The sequence below is a fragment of the Pantherophis guttatus genome, chromosome 7 (assembly GCF_059756535.1).
Source record: "Pantherophis guttatus breed Tessera chromosome 7, ASM5975653v1, whole genome shotgun sequence".
NCBI classification, from domain to species: Eukaryota; Metazoa; Chordata; class Lepidosauria; order Squamata; family Colubridae; genus Pantherophis; species Pantherophis guttatus.
The window spans coordinates 84,027,321-84,046,783 of NC_142069.1; the positions used below are offsets into that span (position 1 = coordinate 84,027,321).

At 43.8% G+C, this 19,463-nt stretch overlaps 1 protein-coding gene across 9 annotated transcripts in view; it reads right to left on the bottom strand.

Moving 5' to 3' along the window:
- The window catches only part of NTF3 (neurotrophin 3), a 96,022-nt gene that overhangs the window by 51,827 nt on the left and 24,732 nt on the right, over positions 1 to 19,463 (bottom strand). The window contains exon 1 of one of the 9 annotated variants that reach the window (XM_060684129.2): positions 17,256 to 17,575. The exons of the other annotated variants lie outside the window; for them this stretch is intronic. The gene's annotated coding sequence lies outside the window, so the exon portion shown is untranslated. Of the gene's footprint in view, positions 1 to 17,255; positions 17,576 to 19,463 lie in introns of those variants that run through there. 9 annotated transcript variants of the gene reach the window in all.

The window sequence follows — 19,463 nt, forward strand, 5'->3', positions numbered from 1 at the left end:
AGGGAACAGAACGGAAACTACAATAAAATATCTGGCATGTAGTAAGACGCGGTTACTTTGCCTCTGAGAGGATCTATTAAGGCAACTGAAATCTCATATGGTGAGAAAGGGTGCAGAGAATAGCAACGAAGATAATTAGGGTACTGGAGGTTAAAACATATGAAAAACAGTTGCAGGAACTGGGTTATGTCTAGTCTACTGAAAAGAATGAGTTGGGGTACTTGGCAACAGGCTCGTACTTATGACGGTTGCAGTGTCCTAGGGTCATGTGATCCCCTTTGGCGACCAACAAAGTCAATGAGGAATCCAGATTCATTTAACAAACCACGTTACTAACTTTACAAATGCAACGGTTCAGTGGTGGGTTCCTCCCGGTTCGGTCCGGTTCGGCCAAGCCGGTAACGGTGACGATATGACGTCACGAACCGGTTCTCCCCCCCCATCCCCCCACCCCCCCACCCCCCCACATTATTCTTACCTTTTATTTGGTCCCACCCCCAATCTATTGCTGCCTCCTGAGTCCCAGCTGATGACTAGAGGGAAAAAAACTTTAAACTCTTGCCGCGGGGCTTCAAAGGGCCGTCCTACCACCCACCGCCATCGCTACCGGATCGGGCGATCCGGTCCGAACCGGGAGCATTTCATCCCTGTTGGAGACCCCTGCCATAGACGGCTACGTGTATCGTAATTCAGGGCATGAAGTTGCTTCTGAACAGCATGTCAGCTCTTTCTCATGAATTTATTTATTATTTATTTATTTTATTTATTAGATTTTTATACCGCCCCCTCTCCCGAAGGACTCGGGGCGGTGAACAGCCAAAATTAAAAAAACATACAATATAAACATTAAAATACGTTTAAAACAGAATTAAATCCAAAATGGCTCCCCAATTTAAAACGTCTTACCCATGACCCTATAAATAAGACGAATTTAAAATTTCCACATTTAAAAAGGGGAAAGATTTAGGCCAGGCCAGCTTGATAAAATAGAAAAGTCTTGAGCGCGCGGCGGAAGGGGCGCAGATCCGGGATCCTACGTATCTCCGGGGGGAGCTCGTTCCAAATCGTAGGATTTAAGATCTAGTTCCTTCTTTGGTGGTCTTCCTGGCCTGGCCCAAAGCTACCATCTGTGCCAACCCTCTGCCTGGGCATTGCAGAGCAGAACAGGGCATCTCATGCCAAACCTCATGACTGTAGGATGGGTGAGTAACAGGAAGAGGCTCATGGTTTTCACTGAGGAAAATGCAAGTCCTCGCTTTCTGGCAAAGAACGCACATACTTTGGGTTCTGACATGAAAAATGCAGACAGGCTATTAGAGCAGAGCTATTTCCCCTGCAGCCAAGCAAGATTCTCTCTCACACACACACGATTGAGGCTGCAAAACTTGGCAGAGGAGATACGTTTGATACGTTAATGAAGAGAAGGACTAAGCGCGACATGATAGCAGTCTTCCAATATTTGAGGGGCGGCTACAGGCAAGGAGGCCAACCTATTCTCCAAAGCGAGGGTCCCCAACCTTTCGGACCTCAGGGACCACTAAATTCATAATTTTAAACCCCATAGACCACTAATATGATCTGCCTAATGACCAGCTGGGTTGGCATGGCTAACTCAATGTCACTCACATCGAGGGGTGCCTCGCCAGCCTCTACTCGCCTCTCCCCTCCCAGCCATTCCTCGCCTCCCCGCCCGGGTTCCTTAGGGCCCCAACAGGAAGTAGTTGTTGGAGCTAAGCAGCCACCATGAGAAAGAGTTGGCAAAACAGCTCAGTTCAGATTGGATCTGACCGAGAAGGAGGCTCAGCAGAAGCACCTCACTGAGGACTACGAGCATAGGCTTTCCAAGCAGAGGGAAGACCTGCAGGAGTGCAAGGCCAGGTACCAGCACCTGGAGGCTCAGCGGGCTGAGATGGTCAGCCAGTTCCAGGCCATGATGCAGTCCCACTGGAACGAGGCCCTCCGGCTCTTCGCCACCAGCGGCACTTCCCTCCAGCCTTTGCCCAAAGCCCCACACCAGGAGGCTCAAGCAGACTCCAAGTTGGAATTTCTTCCCCCCCCCTCCGATCCACACAAAAGGACCCCAAAGGGGGAGACTCTCTGCAGCAACACAAACATTCATTGCACGTATCCGATCCAAAGTTTGAGGACCCCTGATTTAGTGCAATATAAAAAATGCCAATAATTTTTCTACGGACCACCAAAAAATTTTTCACGATGGTCCACAGATCACCAGCTGGTGACCACTGCTCCAAAGCACCCGAGGACAGGACAAGAAGTAACGGATAGAAATTTACGAAGGAGAGATTCAATCTAGAACTCAGGAGAAATTTCCTGATAGTGAGAACAGTTTATCAGTGGAACAGTTTGCCTTCAGACATTGTGGATGCTCCAACTTCGGAGTTTTTCAAAAAGAGATTGGACAGTTTAATCTAATCTAATCTAATGAAGAGAAGGACTAGGGATGATATGATAACAGACTTCCAATATCTAAGGGGCTGTTCTGATTAAGGCCTCCCAAGATCACGAAGCAGACTCCTCGTCCCGATAAAACCTCTTTTATTTAGATTAAAGGGAATTCCTCTCCAGCAAAGTCCCGGCAAACAGTCTTTCATGAGATTTCACAACTACAGACCTTTATCAGGCTTGGAGAGTTGCCAGGCCGATATCTTCCAAATGCCAGCAATTACTTGGCAAGAAGTCAGGAACAAATCTTCACCTTCGTGAATTGAACTAATTGTCTCCTGCAAACTCCCCTCCCCTTTCGCTCCTCTTTATTCCCTCTGGGAGGGGCCATTCACCGTCCACCTGTGCCTTTACTCCTGAGTCGGCCCTTGTTCCTTATCTGTTCCCTTCTCCTGGCGGCTCTGCGCATGCGCACATTGGGAACAGGCTCCAGCTATTCTTCTGCTCCACTGATATCTGACTCCGAAGGCAGCTGATAACTGTCGGACGGCACTGGCCCCATCTCTGCCTCTGACATAGAGCCCTCATCAGAGCCTTCCCCAGACTCCAGGACTGATCCATGTTCCTCCCCAACCTCCTCAGTGTCTGAGTCTGCCACCAGCTCTGCTGGCCACTGGCGGGCCACAACAGGAGCTATTATAGAAAGGAGGGGGTGAACTTACTCTTCGAAGCACCAGCAGGCAAGACAAGAAGTAACAGGTGGAAGCTTCTCAAAGAGAAATTCAAGCTACAACTAAGAAGACATTTCGTGACAGTGAGAACAGTTAATCGGTGGAACAACTTGCCTTCAGATGTTGTGAATGCTCCAACACTGGAGGTTTTCAAGAAGAGATTGGACAGCCATTTGTCTGGAATCAGATAGGATCTCCTGCTTCAACAGGGAGTTGGAACTAGAAGGCCTTCAAGGTTCCTTCCAACTCCGTTATTAGGTAATTCTGAAGGAATTGGGTCCTGCTATCCTAAGTGAACTCTGGCACAGTCAGGAAATTCAAATTATGCCCCATTCATGCCAAGGCCTTTCCTGGTTCAGAAACAAAGCTTGGGACTCTACAGCTGAAAGTCCTGAAGAAGGACAGAAACTGCTCTTTTGAGATTTTTGGTAACTAAATCATTCAGGTTTTTTCCAACCCTTTGCTCCAAATCAGACTCCAAATCAAAGTGGGCCTGGAGAAGTTCGATTTGTAGTCTTCAACCTTCTCACCTGTGATTTAGATCTGCCATAGTTACTCTGATGTTTGTGTAGCAATAAAATGCCTCCTTCATAACAAAAGAATAGAATCAGTACTAGTACTGAGTTGTGGTGACGAGTGGTTAGAATGCAGTACTGCAGGCTACTTCTACTGACTGCCGGCTGCCTGCAGTTTGGCAGTTCGAGTCTCACCAATTCACGGTTGACACGAGCCTTCCCTCCTTCTGAGGTTGGTAAAATTAGGACGCAGATTGATGCTGACTGTAAACCACTTAGAGAGGGCTGTGAAGCCCTGTAAAGTGGTATATAAAGCTAAGTGCTATTGCTACTCCTTCCTTCCTTCCTTCCTTCCTTCCTTCCTTCCTTCCTTCCTTCCTTCCTTCCTCTATAATTCCCTTTCTCATTCTTCTTCCTGGTGACACAGTGAGTATTGCAGGCTGATTCTGCCCACAACCTGGAGTTCGATACTGACTGGTTCAAGGTTGACTCAGCCTTCCATCCTTCCGAGGTTAGTAAAATGAGGACCCATATTGGCAACACAAGAAACAACAGATGGAAACTAAGCAAGAAGAGAACCAACTTAGAACTCAGAAGAAATTTCCTAAAAGTGAGAATAATTAATCGGTGGACAATTATGGTAATTACTGCAGAGCCGCGGTGGTGCAGTGGTTAGAGTGCCGTACTGCAGGCTACGTCTGCTGATCACCGGCTGCCAGTAGATCGAATCTCACCAGGTGCAAGGTTGACTCAGCCTTCCATCCTTCCGAGGTCGGTAAAATGAGGACCCATATTGCTGGGGGCAAGAGGCTGACTCTGTAAACCGCTTAGAGAGGGCTGTAAAGCACTGTAAAGCGATATATAAGTGCTATTGCTATTGCTTAGAAATGGAAATTGTGGACTCAATTTTGGCCATAAGCCAAGGACTATCTGCATTACCTGAGAGAACGGAGGAACATCTAGAACAGGAAGATCAATTCTCGCAGGATGATGAGACACGGTTTCTGAATACCCAACATGGAAAAAAAGGGCTATTTAGTGGTGAAAGTAGAACAAGGAAACAAGTGTTATCAGGCAAACCAAGGTCAGAAAAATTAGAAGGAGGACATGTAGATAAAAGTTTATGCCTCAAAAACTACACAGAGAGAGGAGTTCTGGGTAATAGGAAGTCAACCCAGCCGAAACCTCAAGAAAACATGATTATCTCCAGATACAAGTTGTGTTGAAAGCCAGAAAACCTACAAGGCAATGTGTGTTCCAACAAGCGACAACTGAAACCTGGGCAAATAAGAGATCCAGACAGAGCCAGGGTGGAGGTTCAATCCAGGCTCCAAAAATCTTGTAATCCAGTGGAGTGACAGAAAGTTGATGGAGACGGGCCTCTGTAGAAGACGTAATCATACTAAATATGTAACTTATTACCTGCGCAAAGACCACAACACCTCAGCGCCAGAAATCAACACTCAGATAAGCAAAGCTTAACATTTAAGATTAACATTAGACTGACAATCAAAATGCAAATAATACCCAGTGAAGGAACTAGCCAACATAGTTGACAATTAAACAGCAAACAACAGTCTAAATAAGGAGCCGCCAAAAATATTCCCACCAACACTGACAGGGCAAACCACTGGTCTATAAAGTGAACGCAAACCTCACTCCCTACTATTACTAATGATGTTACTAGTTGGGTAATGAAATGTAAAAAAAAAACAACCAAGCTCAGAGAGCAGCAAGGACCCTACAGACAGAATACAGGGAGTCCTCCACTTACAACAGTTCATTTAGTGACCGTTCAAAGTCCCAACGGCACGGAAAAAAGTGACATATGACCGTTTTCACACTTACGACCGTTGCAGCATCCCCATGGTCACGTGATTGAAATTCAGACGCTTGGCAACTGACTGTTGTGGCTCCATTGCCTGAGCCTGGGCTATCAACAGATGCAGACTCTGAGAGTGAGGGAGAGGAGTTGGCAAGGCCTCCCTCTCCAGGACCCTCCTCTCTGGCAATGCCTCCGGAGGACACCGAAGAGCCAAGCACGTCCCCGCAGCCACAGGTGGACAGCGACGAAGGAGATAAGTGCTGGCTGGACCCTCAGCAGAGGCGCAGGGAGAAGCGTGCGCAGCAGAGGGGAAGGCGTGCCAGAGATTAGCTGAGTCACTGGACCACACCCCACAGGGTATAAATGTGGGTATGGTGGCCGGTTCAGTTTGTGACGAGCAAAAACTAGAAATGATCCATGATCTCTGCGTTACTGGACTTCTGCCTGCCTTGTCGGACTGCATTTGGACTAATCCTTGTATTGCGGAAACTTTGCCTGCTTTATCGGAATGCTTGCAGTCTAATCTTTGTTTTGTGTGAGTAAAGTCTGAATTGGCAGCTAGCCATTGGGTTGCTGCCAGCTTTATCTTCAAAGATTCTGTCGTGTGGCTTATTAACTCCGGGCCATCTGTGGGGATGCGTGTGTGGGACGGGGACAGAACACTGACTCACAGTTATGATGGTTGCAGCATTCCGGGGTCACAATGCTACAATGTCCTACCTGTCAACGACTACTCCAGCTTCAACCGCAATAATACACGAGCACACAATAGGTACAAACTTGAGGTAAACCGCTCCAAACTCAATTGCAGAAAATACGACTTCAGCAACAGAGTGGTCAACGCCTGGAATGCTCGACCTGACTCTGTGGTTTCATCCCCAAGCCCCCAAAACTTTAACCTTAGACTGTCTACTGTCGACCTCACCCCATTCCTAAGAAGTCCGTAAAGGGGGCGTGCATAAGCGCACCAGCGTGCCTTCCGTCCCTATCCTACTGTCCCCATTTATTCGTACCCATTTCCTGTATTAATATCCATGGTAATACTTATTCCTGTTATCTCGTACACGTTTGACAAACTGAATAAATAAATAAAAATAAATAAAAAAGCAAATCCAGGTAACCCACTCAATATTCAAGGAGACCCAGTGGATTCAATCCCTTGAGATGAGGTGAAAATGAATTTATTTATTTATTCGTTCGATTTATTTGCCGCCCTTCTCCGGAGACTCAGGGCGGCTTACAATGTGTTAAGCGATAGCCTTCATACTTTTGTATATACCTGCTTAGTAGGGCTTTTGGGCCCCCCCTAAGCGGTGTTCTTTTTTTATATACAAAGTCAGCTTATTGCCCCCACAATCCGGGTCCTCATTTTCCCTACCTCGGAAGGATGGAAGGCTGAGTCAACCTTGAGCCTGGTGAGATTTGAACTCGCAGTAATTGCAGGCAGCTGGCAGCTACTTAACAGCACTTTAGTCCGCTGCGCCACCAAGGCTCTTCTAATTTAAGGGCAGTCAGAAGTCAAGGGGCTTCATGCGAAGGGAAAAATTAAGCCCAGATACCAGTAAATTTAGTGAGGATGGTGGAGGTAAGATTATTCCCTTGGGGGGGGGGGAAATGGCGTCTTCCCAACCGAGGAGACAGAAAGGAACACCAGCTGCACCAGATGAAATTAAAGAGCGGATAAATGAGGACAGAAAGTGGAAAAACAACAAGGGAATTTTACTTTTTTTAAAAAAAAAAAAAAACCCAGACTGAAGGGAACACAGGAGAAATGCGTAGGCCGGGCGTCTCCATTCCTGTGTGGCTATTTTAAAAAAAAAAAAGAAAGAAAAATCAAAGAAAGCGGTTGAGGAAGAATTAATGTGATTCCTTCAAAAGGAATCCTGGTTTCCCCAACATCCTAGAACCGTGATGGCAAACCTATGGCACGCGTGCCACAGGTGGCACACATCACCCTCTCTGTGGGCCCGCGAGCCGTTGCCCCAGTTCAGCTCCGCCGTGCATGTGTATGCACCTCCCACCAGCCACCTGATTGTCAGGTCTCTGCTATGCATTCACAGGGGCAGAGTATGTGCGGGGGGGGCACGTGTGCATGCACAGGGGCGTGTGGGGGGGCGTGTGCCAGTGATGAAATGTAAAATTTGTTACTACCGGTTCTGTGGGCGCGGCTTGGTGGTAGTGGGGTAATGTGACTGGGTGGGTGTGGCCAACTTTTTTTTTTTCACTTTTAAAAGCATTTTTTCTACGAAGAGGTGGTAAAAAAAATGCTTTTAAAAGCCTCTGACGATCCCAGCTGAGCTGCCTGATCGGTAGAGGCTTTTTTTTTCCTTTTAAAAGCCTCTGACGATCCCAGCTGTGCTGCCTGATTGGCAGAGGCTTTTTCTTTTTCCTTTTAAAAACATTTCTTCTTCGGCCAAAGAGGTTGTAAAAAAAAAATGCTTTTAAAAGCCTCTGCCGATCAGGCAACTCAGCTGGGATCGTCAGAGGCTTTGAAAAGCATTTTTTTTCTACAATCTCTTCTGCCGAAGAGGTTGTAAAAAAAATGTTTTTAAAAATAATTTTTAAAAAAGCCTCTGATGATTGCGCGGCTCAGCTGGGCATGGGGGCAGGGCAGGGATTTTTGCTACCAGTTCTCTGAACCACCTGCCTCCATCATTACCAAATCGGGCGATCCGGTCCGAACCGGGAGCATTTCACCCTTAGCGCGTGCATTCGCAGGGGGTGGGGTGCATGCGGGGGGGGGCACACGCACATGCACGGGGGGCCACATGCGTGGGGGGCACTCGTACATTGCATTTGGGGGGTTCAGGCGCACTTTGGGGACTCGGTCCAGAAAAGGTTAGCCATCACTGTCCTAGAAGTTTATTTCAAGCGGAAAGGTAGGGATGCTGAACAGTTTACAGTTTGGCTCGAAAACCCATTGAAATGTAATCTCGCTAGGATTCATCCAGACTCCAGAAACAATCTAAAGAAGACAGCCAGAATGATCCACTCAACTCCGAAATCTAGCATGGTTAATGAATTTACCAATTGCTGGAAGAGCAAAACAATGATCTTAAGAATAAGGCAAATGCAAAACACTTACCCAGAACCAAGACCACCTACTAAGATAGAGGCACATATACACACGCACTCATAAATACACATTACAATGAAATTATGACCCAGAGACAGAACAAGTTATAAGGTTATGATAAAGTGGTTGCAAAATTTTGACGAAACAATTACAGTGCCACAACAGGAAGCGTGATGGGGGGAAAAAAAGTCAATAAAATCTTCTCCCACACAATAACTCAAAGTGTTTTATAGGCACTGTATGATCCCATCAATGGTTTTTTTTAAAAAAAATAATAATACATTGTATAATACATAGATGTAATGTTGTGATGCAGAAGGAGCATTTTATCCTATATGGTAGCTGTGTAAAATTAACTCAAAAGTACAGGAAAGAAATGCAGTGTTTTAACAGTAACAGAGTTGAAAGGGATCTTGGAGGTCGTCTAGTCCAACCCCCTGCTCACACAGGAGACCCATACTAGGGATTCGAACTGCCAAATTGCCGACCTTTCTGATCGACAAGCTCAGCGCCTCAGCCACTGAGCCACCTAGCCAGGCTCACTGAGACACTTAGCAAGGCTCACTGAGCCACTTAGCCAGGCTATTCAAAACATTTTAAAAGCAAAGTTTGAATTGAAACCTTGTTTTTTAAAATTAAGAAATGTCCGAGAACACATAAATAAAAAATATCGTAATCTTTTATGACATAGGCTGACAGCTAACAAGGCTCAATCTGGCACAATATTAGAAGAGAAACTCTTTGCTAACAAAATTAGACTGGGAAAATGAAAGATTGCATGCAGCAGTGGCAAAATGAACACTATTCAGCAGAGAAGCTTGACCAAAATTTAAGCAAGAATATATATCTGCAGGAGAAAGACCAAAATTTAAGCAAGAATATAAATCTGTAGGAGAAATATATAGCTGGAGGAATGAAGAGGGGCATCAGCCCAGAATGCTTACATAGCCACAAACAAAATCCAATCAGCTTGATTGCCATTAAATGTAACAGTAACCAGGCGCTGATTGCCTCTGATGATTGCGCGGCTCAGCTGGGCATGTGGGCAGGGCAGGGATTTTTGCTACCAGTTCTCTGAACCACCTGCCTCCATCGTTACCGGATCACGCGATCCGGTCCGAACCGGGAGCATTTCACCCCTGCACTGATGTAATTATGAGCCAGGGTACAATAGGACGGAACTTAAAATGAAATAATTACTGTTTGTATTGATACTTTTCCTCTTCTTTCTGTTTTTCCTTTCTCTGTTTTCCATTTTATATGAATACTGTCATTTATACTTGAAATAATGATAACGATAGATGACAATGGTGTTAAAATGGTGGGGGGGGGAGGTGGGAGGCTTTGAACCCAGAGTTGCCTCTAGACAAGATGGGCAGCACACAAATCCAATAAATAAATAAATAAAACTTAGTTCTACACAATCAGCTGCTAATCTATGAGTTAATGAAATGACGCACTTCAGGTTTCATGTCGATTGTAAGCTTCCTGTTTATTTACTGATATTTTATTATTCCATCCACTATGTTTCTTTTTTCTACTTTTCTCCTTCCTCTAGTTATTAATTTCAGGTTTAAAAAAATGCTATGATAGGTAGGTAGGTAGGTAGGTAGGTAGGTAGGTAGGTGATAGATAGATAGATAGATAGATAGATAGATAGATAGATAGATAGATAGACAGACAGACAGGATGGATGGATGGATGGATGGATGGATGGATGGATGGATGGATGATATAGATAGATGATATAGATAAGATAGACAGATAGACAGATGGATAGATAGATAGATAGATAGATAGATAGATAGATAGATAGATATGATGGATGGATGGATGGATGGATGGATGGATAGATGATATAGATAGATGATATAGATAAGATAGACAGATAGACAGATATAGATGATATAGATAGATGATATAGGTAGATGATATAGATAAGACAGATAGACAGATAGACAAACAGACAGACGGACGGACAGATAGATACAGGGGTGGTCTTCAAAAATTTTAGCAAGGGGTTCTCTGCCCAGTTGCTGGGTGGGCATGGCCATGGTGGGCATGGCCTAGTTGGCCTCCTGCACCACGGTGGGAGGGGGCATTTTTGCCCTCCCCGGGCTCTGGAGGTTTTCCTCAAGCCTCCAGAAGGGCAAAAACGGCCTCCCCAGGCTCCGGAGGCCCTCTGGAGGCCAGAAATGGGCCCATTTCCAGCCTTCCCGAACTTCCGGTAGGCCATTTTTTGCCCTCCTTGAGCCTCTGTGCATGCCCTGCACTTACCTGCATCCAAAACAGGCCACATGGGGACTCCTGAGAGGGGTGAGGTGGGCGGGGCGGGGCCAGCCAGGAGTGGGATTTAGGGGTTCTCCAAACTGCACAGAATCCTAGCTAGAGTTTCTCTCGAACCCCTGCGAACCCCCAGCAGCCCCACCCCTGGATAGATAGATGATAGTTAGATAGTTAGATAGTTAGTTAGTTAGTTAGTTAGATAGATAGATAGATAGGTAGGTAGGTAGGTAGGTAGGTAGGTAGGTAGGCAGGCAGGCAGCCAGCCAGCCAGCCAGCCAGCCAGCCAGCCAGCCAGCAGGAAAAAAGTGACAGGACTGTTTTTCACGCTTACGACTGCTGCAGCATCCCCATGGTCACATGATCAGAACCCGAACGTTTGGCAACTGGCATGTATTTATGACAGTTGCGGTGTCCCAGGGTTTATGGGATCCCCTTTTGCCACCGTCTCGCAAGCGAAGTCAATGTGGAAGCCAGATTGTTTTTTTTTAACAATGGTCTCACGAGTTTAGCATCTGCAGTGGTTCACTTAACAACTGTGGCTGTTGTTAAAACACACTTAACAACTGTCTCATTTAGCAACAGGAATTTTGGGGGCTCAGTTGTGATCCTTAACCACCCAAGACCTTGCCAACGAGAAGGATTTGCGCTGCCAAAAACACCTTTCCAAGCTTTTCTTCCTCGTAAAACGCGCCTCTCGGATTGGCTTCCTTGAAATTTCAGTGCCATCCCAAGAAAGTGGTTTGAAGTTTGCGGCCAAACATTTTTACAGCAAAACAATGAACTCTCTCAAGATGAGAAAAACATTGGGCACAGAAAGAGGGAGGGAGGGGCAGGGGAGCCCATTAATTTGGAACATATGAGGACCAAGGGAAAGGAATTTCCGAAGCAGACAGCAAAAGGAAAGGGACCGGTAAACAGCGTAAGGAAAGAAGAAGAAAAAAAGTGGAGAAAACAAGTGTAAAATTCGAGACATCAATTATAGTGTATATTTCTCTGAGTCAGTTTATCCAGTTGTTGCTGACGAGAGTGGCAGTCCATGCCTTGGTATCCAAAACAAAATAAAAGGGATATTCCAAAGAACTTTTGTTGACTGCTTGTTTTGTCATGAGCACAACATCTCCATCATCCAAAGTTTTCCCCGGGGGAAATAAGGCAAAACAAGACAACTTGGCCACACAGCAGGGTGCTGAAGTTGGCTGAGATGATCCAAGGAAGATCCAAAAGGCACTCCCCTCCTACTGTGCGATGTTGGATGTTAAACAGTGAAGTCATTGAGGGTGGAAACCTCCATTCAGGCCACAAATCCAAGGAACAGGCATGGGCTTGTCAGCTCCGAAGTATGTTAAGCATGGAGAGAGTTTTTGGAAGAAAAGGAACTGAATTCCACGTTTACGTGTAGATTAGAGATGTACATTCCTCAATGTGCTTCCTATAATTATGTTTGTGCCAAGATGTTAATGTGCAGGGAGGCTGGTCTGTATATTAATTAGATGAGATTATACCTCTAATTAAGGGATGCGGTGGCTCAGTGGATAAGACGCTGAGCTTGCCGGTTGAAAGGTCGGCAGTTCAGCCGTTCGAATCCCTAGTGCCACATAACAGGGTGAGCTCCCGTTACTTGTCCCAGCTTCTGCCAACCTAGCAGTTTGAAAGCACGTAAAAAAATGCAAGTAGAAAAAATAGGGACAAACTTTGGTGGGAAGGTAACAGCGTTCCATGCGCCTTTGGCATTTAGTCATGCCAGCCACATGACCACAGAGACGTCTTCGGACAGCGCTGGCTGTTCCGCTTTGAAACAGAGATGAGCCCCCTAGAGTCAGGAACGACTAGCACATATGTGCGAGGGGAATCTTTATCTTTAAACCTCTAGTTAAAGAAGCAGAAGAGATGAATAAGTAAGATGAGTAAGAACTGAATAATATTGAAGAATTTCTTCTTCTTCTTCTTCTTCTTCTTCTTCTTCTTCTTCTTCTTCTTCTTCTTCCCTTCTTCTCCTTCGCCGCCTCCTTTTCTTCTTCTTTTCTCCTCCTCCTCCTCCTCCTCCTTCCCCTTCCTCTTCTTCTTCCTCCTCCTCCTTTACTCAAGGTGTCCATTTCAACATGTTGATGGCCTACACCTCCATTTCCAATGTCTATCAAGACACACACTGACCAAAAGTGGATATTAGGAATCTCCCCCCAAAAACCCCAATGAAATTATCTAATTTTTATTTTATTCGAGTTCTTATGTTTTTACCACTTTACAGCAATTTCTTAGTCTCTTTTCCAATTCTCCTATTATGAAAAATATTATAATTTTATTTGATATTGTTCAATCAATTTCTCTTATATCTTCTCCTTTCTATCTAGTCTATTCCATTATTATCATGATTGAGGAAGAGTCAGATAATATGGCCTGCGATGACATTGTAACAATAAAATCACCTAAAGCTCTCCATTAAATATAAATTCCAGAGAAGAATAAGTGTAAAACCTTTTTAATACATTGCAATTTCTGCGGCGATCACTAATACTACCTTTCTGTAAGTATTCCTTAAAATGTCTCTAATAAAGTCAAGTAATCTCAGAGTCTGGAAAATGTATTTTTCCCCCTTCTATTTGTCCTGTTATAAATCAAGCACCATAGTACTTTGTTTCAAATAAACTGGTACACACTGGAAATTCTTCTTACTGAAAACTATCTCACATATGCTTGCAAAAATATTTTTCCAATGTTTTACAGAAAGGAATCCTCTGTTAATAACAGTAGATTTGCTTGATCTTTCTTTTTCCTTTTTTTCCCAAACAAGATGATTCCTTTTAAAGAATTAGTTCATTCTTAAAGGTGGAAAAGACATTGGGTTGTAAATACTGAAGTTTTACAGTAATAAATATGATGGCTATGTACAGATGTTAAATTATGCCAGTTAATGACTAAACCGGTATAAAAGGATTCAGGGAGGGAGGGAGGGAGGAAGGAAGGAAGGAAGGAAGGAAGGAAGGAAGGAAAGAAGGAAAGAAGGAGAAAGAGAGAGAGAGAGAAAGGAAGGAAGGAAGGAAGAAAGAGAGAGAAGGAAAAAAAGGAAGGAAAGAGAAGGAAGGAAGGAGAGAGAGAAAGAGAAAGAAAGAGAGAGAAGGAAACGGAGGGAAAGAGGAGGAAGGAGGGAAGGAAGGAGAAAGAGTGGGAGAGAAAAAAGATAGAGAGAGAGAAGGGAGGGAAAGAGAAGGAAGGAAGGAAGGAAGGAAGGAAGGAAGGAAGGAAGAGAGAGAAGGAAAAAAGGAAGGAAAGAGAAGCAAGGAAGGAGAGAGAGAAAGAGAGAAGGAAAGGGAGGGAAAGAGAAGGAAGGAGGGAAGGAAGGAGAAAGAGTGGGAGAGAAAGAAAGATAGGGAGAGAGAAGGGAGGGAAAGAGAAGGAAGGAAGGAAGGAAGGAAGGAAGGAAGGAAGGAAGGAAGGAAGGAAGGAAGGAAGGAAGGAAAACAAACAAAGGGAAACAGAGAATGAAAAAAGGGAGGGCAAGAGAAGGAAGGAAGGAGAAAGAAAGAAAGAAAGAAAAATAGAGAGAAGGAAAGGGAGGGAAAGAGAAGGAAGGAAGGAGAAAAGAAAGAAAGAAAGAAAGAAAGAAAGAAAGAAAGAAAGAAAGAAAGAAAGAAAGAAAGAAAGAAAGAAAGAAGGAAAGGGAGGGAGGGAAAGAAAGGAGAAAGAGAGAGAGAGAAAGTGAAAGAAAGAGAGAGAGAAGGAAAGGGAGGGAAAGAAAAGGAACGAAGGAAGGAAAAGAAAGAAAGTGAAAGAAAGAAAGAGAAAGAAAGAAAGAAAGAAAGAAGGAAAAAGAAAGAAAGAAAGAAAGAAAGAAAGAAAGAAAGAAAGAAAGAAAGAAAGAAAGAAAGAAAAAGAAAGAAAGAAAGAAAGAAAGAAAGAAAGAAAGAAAGAAAGAAAGAAAGAAATTGGCTATTGTCGTCAAAGCTTACAAAATTATGAGAATTGTAATACTGATATCTTTCCGAGCTGTTTTCAGAATGACTATCCCAAGGTTTGAAATCTGCTATATACCGATACTGTATTACATGTTATCCTAATCCGTAAACAAAATACCATATCCAATACTTGGATTGAGAGGCTCCTTTTGAGACCTTGCTAGCCCAGGACGAAAGGCCCATCCTTCTCTGAATCTCACACCTCCTTCTGTAGCATTCAGCACCTCACTCTGGCACCCCTTCTCTCCCCTCAGGCAGACCCAGGCTGCGCGTACGTGCAATCTTTACACAGTGTTTAATTGGAAAAAGAGATTCACCACTTTCTGGTCTTAAAAATCCTGGCACTTCAAACATTGTTTCCAAGTGTTCACGAAGGGCCTTTTCTCTGGGCAATTAAGAGCCTTAAAACACATGGAGAAGGAGGAGATTCATGGAGACATACGGAAGCTTCTGGGAGTGGGGGAGGGGGTTGCTCCTTTTGATTGAAGCAAGGTGAGGCATTTTCTGAGGAGACTGGACCAGGCGGAAGATGGGAGGCCGATCAACCTTCTGCTCCGTGGAAAACCATTGGCTACCACGGACACGGAAAGCCAGATTCCAGCCCTAGCATGTGTGATCACAAGCAGGCCACTTTCTATGCCCTTCCCCTGCCCTTTGGGCCTCTGTAGGCAGTTAGCACCCACCCCTCTCCTAGGAAAATGAGATATTTGAGGAGATATTAAAAGGGCAGAATATTTCCCCTAAAAGGGAGGCAGAATGTATGTTCACATACTCTTCTTAAATCTCTTTGATTGTGTTTTTTTTTCCCACTTCAACCCATTTTTTCAAGACAATACGATCTCGTTGCAAAAGGGCCCCATAAGTCACACAGAAGCAGAAAATTGAATCCAGAAGAAAAGACAATGGGGCCCCCACCCCGTAAGAAGCTCGGCGCATGAACTCAAGGTTTCCCTCACTAAAAGAAAAATAATTTCCCTCCCGGTGGAAAGTTAGGTGATTCGATGATTGATCCTAAGCTGCCTTCCTCCTAATTCATGCGGCTAATTTTGTATCCACCGAGAAAGGGAGGATATTTTATCTCTGTTTCTGACCTTGTGTTGACGGTAGAAAATACAGGAAGAGCAACTGAAGCCTCATGATTCAGTGAAGGACTGTTTTTTTAGATTTTAAAAAAGCTTGCAGCTGCTTTTCAGATGTTTCCCATGAACTTGTGAAACCAGGCAGATGTTAGAACTGCAGATGAGCAAGAGTTCCCTGTTTTCAGAACATTTGAGACTTCAGACTGAGTTCAAACTAGGCCTTAATGAAATGCAAAAGACTGATCTACTGCGGGCCACACAAGCTTGTCTTTTCAAATGAGTCTACAATTTGATTCGGACCGGTTCGGACCAGTTCGGACCGGTTCGGATCAGTTCGGATGAGTTCGGACCGGTTTAGACTGGTTCGGACTGCTTCAGATCAGTTCAGACCGGTTCGGACCGGTCTGAACTGTCAATGTATTCACTAAGTCTGCATTACTATTAATCTTCTCATCATTCCTATCACCCATCTCCTCCCACTTATGACTACATGACTGTAACTTGCTGCTGTATCCTTACAATTTATATTGTTCCCTAGTATGATTTGATTACCTATTTGTACCCTACGACTATCATTAAGTGTTGCACCTTACGATTCTTGATGAATGTATTTTATTCTCCTTATGTACACTGAGAGCATAGGCACCAAAGACAAATTCCTTGTGTGTACTATCACTCTTGGCCAATAAAGAATTCTAATCTAATTCTAATCTAATTACTATGTAAATGAATTGACCCAAATATTACGCTATTCATTAAGCACATATTGTATGTAAAGAGAAAACAAATAAAATACATATTTTTTTTAAAAAAAAGGGGGAGGAACAGGAGGAGAAGGAGGAGAAGGAGGAACACAGGGAGCTGAAGAAGGAATTCAATTTATTTGTAGCCTATGACGAGTGGTGGGACTCAAATAATTTAACAACCGGTTCTCTGCCCTAATGATTTCTTCCAACAAACAGTTTGCCAAACTGTTCAGAAAGTTAACAACCGGTTCTCCCGAACTGGTGCGAACTGGCTGAATCCCACCACTGCCTATGACTATCATTAAGTGTTGTACCTTAGGATTCTTGACGAATGTATCTTTTCTTTTTATGTACACTGAGAGCATAAGTACCAAAGACAAATTCCTTGTGTGTCCAATCACACTTGGCCAATAAAGAATTCTAAGCGAATTCTAATCTAATTACTATGTAAATGAATTGCCCCAGACAGTTCGCTGTTCATTAAGCACATATTGTATATAAAGAGAAAACAAATAAAATACATATATATTTAAAAAGAAAAGGGAGGAGCAGGAGGAAGAGGAGGAGAAGGAGGAACACAGGAAGCTGAAGAAGGAATTCAAGAGTTAGAATGATAAGATTGTAGCTATTGGCAAAAGAATTACCTCAGTTTACAGCAAGAGTTGTCTGAGAGGAAGGCAAGTATTCCAGGAGTCTGGAAACCGTTAGATTGATAAAACAGAGGCGAATCCGAGATCCAATTTGCCTCACAAGGTATTAGACAAACTCCATCTGCACTCAAAGGACGGAGTGAAATGAAGCCTCAACGGCAACACAAGCCACTAAGTGAAGAACAGTTCTGATAAGCATCAGGATTTGCCTCACTTCTTGTTCTAGTTAACAACAACAACCCAATTACTTGGGACCAACGGCGTCACATTCGACGTTACAGATGGCCTTCATTTGAGATACGTTGCAAACAGTCCTAATGAAAAGAACCAAACAAAGATACCAAGGAAGGTTAAAACCATTGTTTTTTCTTCTTTTTTTTTAAATCAGGCTAAAGGAACCAAGCACACAGACACACCAGTGGTGAGTTGCTACCAGTTCACTCCGGATCAGGCAAACTAGTAGCGGCAGCGGCAGGAGGCTCCGCCCACCTGCCCGTACTTCTCTGCGCATGCAGAGTGTCACCCACAAGCACCCACGAGCGAACCGGTAGCGAATGAAATTGAAACCCACTACTGAGACACACACTCTACATACTTTTGTCAAATGGGGGCAGATATATTAAGAAAAGAAGGGGAAACTGCAAATCCATTTGGTAAAAAATAATTAAATGACAGAACGATTTCACTCAGAATCATATCTCGATCTGAACATTGAAAAAGAAAGAAATTCACACCGTATATTACGACATTGTGCCCTCAACGTTCAAAATTGCATTTCCGCTTCCCTTGCTTACCTATTTTGCTTACCATAATACTTTTATATCTCTCTCCACCAGCTCCTCCATTTTTAGGCCAAATAAAGGACAACTGAGGAAAATGACTGGAATGCATGAAATATTTTGCTGCAAACCTTCAAGCAGGAAACCATCTTATTTTAAGAATTGTGGACAGCTTGAAACACAGACGTTTTTCGAACGCCTCTGTTTTCAATTGAGGATACAGTTAGTCCTCAACTTAGGACCACAATTGAGCCCAAAATTTCTGTTGCTAAGTGAGACATTTGTTAAGCGAGGTTTGCCCCCATTTTATGACCTTGTTTGCCACAGCTGTTAAACGAATCACTGCCATTGTTAACTTATTACTAACATGGTCAGTTAGCTTCCCCATTGACCTTGCTTGTCAGAAGGTCGCAAAACGGGATGATGGGATCCCTGGGAAGTCTGCAACCGTCATAAGTACAAGTCATTTGCCAAGCGTCTGAATTTTTGAATATGTGACCACAGGGATGCTGCAATGGTCATAAGTGTGAAAAACTGTCCTAAATCGCTTTTTTCAGTACCGCGGTAACTTTGGACAATCACTAAATGAATGGTTATAAGTCAAGGACTACTAGATTCTGGTGAATATTTTTTTTTAACGTGCAGCTGAAGTTGAAGTCAAAGAAGGAACAGCAGAAAGAATTGTATTTGCACAACATTGGAAAAGCAAGAAAATGCCTAGGGAAGTCAAAGAAGGAACAGCAGAAAGAATTGTATTTGCACAACATTGGAAAAGCAAGAAAATGCCTAGGGAAGAAGATATTATTAAAAAAAATATTGGACTGTGCGGAAACGGACAGATTAACACTGAAGTTAAAAGAAAAAGAAGACACAGAATATTTTCAAACTTGGAACTTGTTTTATCCATGGCTGGATAAAGGGGGTAGAAATTAGGAAGTTAATAAGTATTAGAACTGCAGAAAAAACAATGGCTACCAACCTGCCTTCCATTGAGGACCTGTATACTGCACGAGACAAAAAGAGGGCTGTAAAAATATTTACAGACCCCTCGCATCCTGGACATAAACTGTTTCAACTCCTGCCTTCAAAACGACGCTATAGAGCACTGCACACCAGAACAACTAGACACAAGAACAGTTTTTTCCCCGAACACCATCACTCTGCTAAACAAATAATTCCCTCAACACTGTCAAACTCTTTACTAAGTCTGCACTACTATTAATCTTCTCATCTTCTCATCGTTCCCATCACCCATCTCCTCCCACTTATGACTGTTGCTGTATCCTTACAATTTGTATTGATTGTTTCCTAGTATGATTTGATTGCTTATTTGTACCCTATGACCAGTGGTGGGATTCAAGTAATTTAACAGCCGGTTCTCTACCCTAAAGATTTCTTCCAACAACCAGTTTGCCAAACTGTT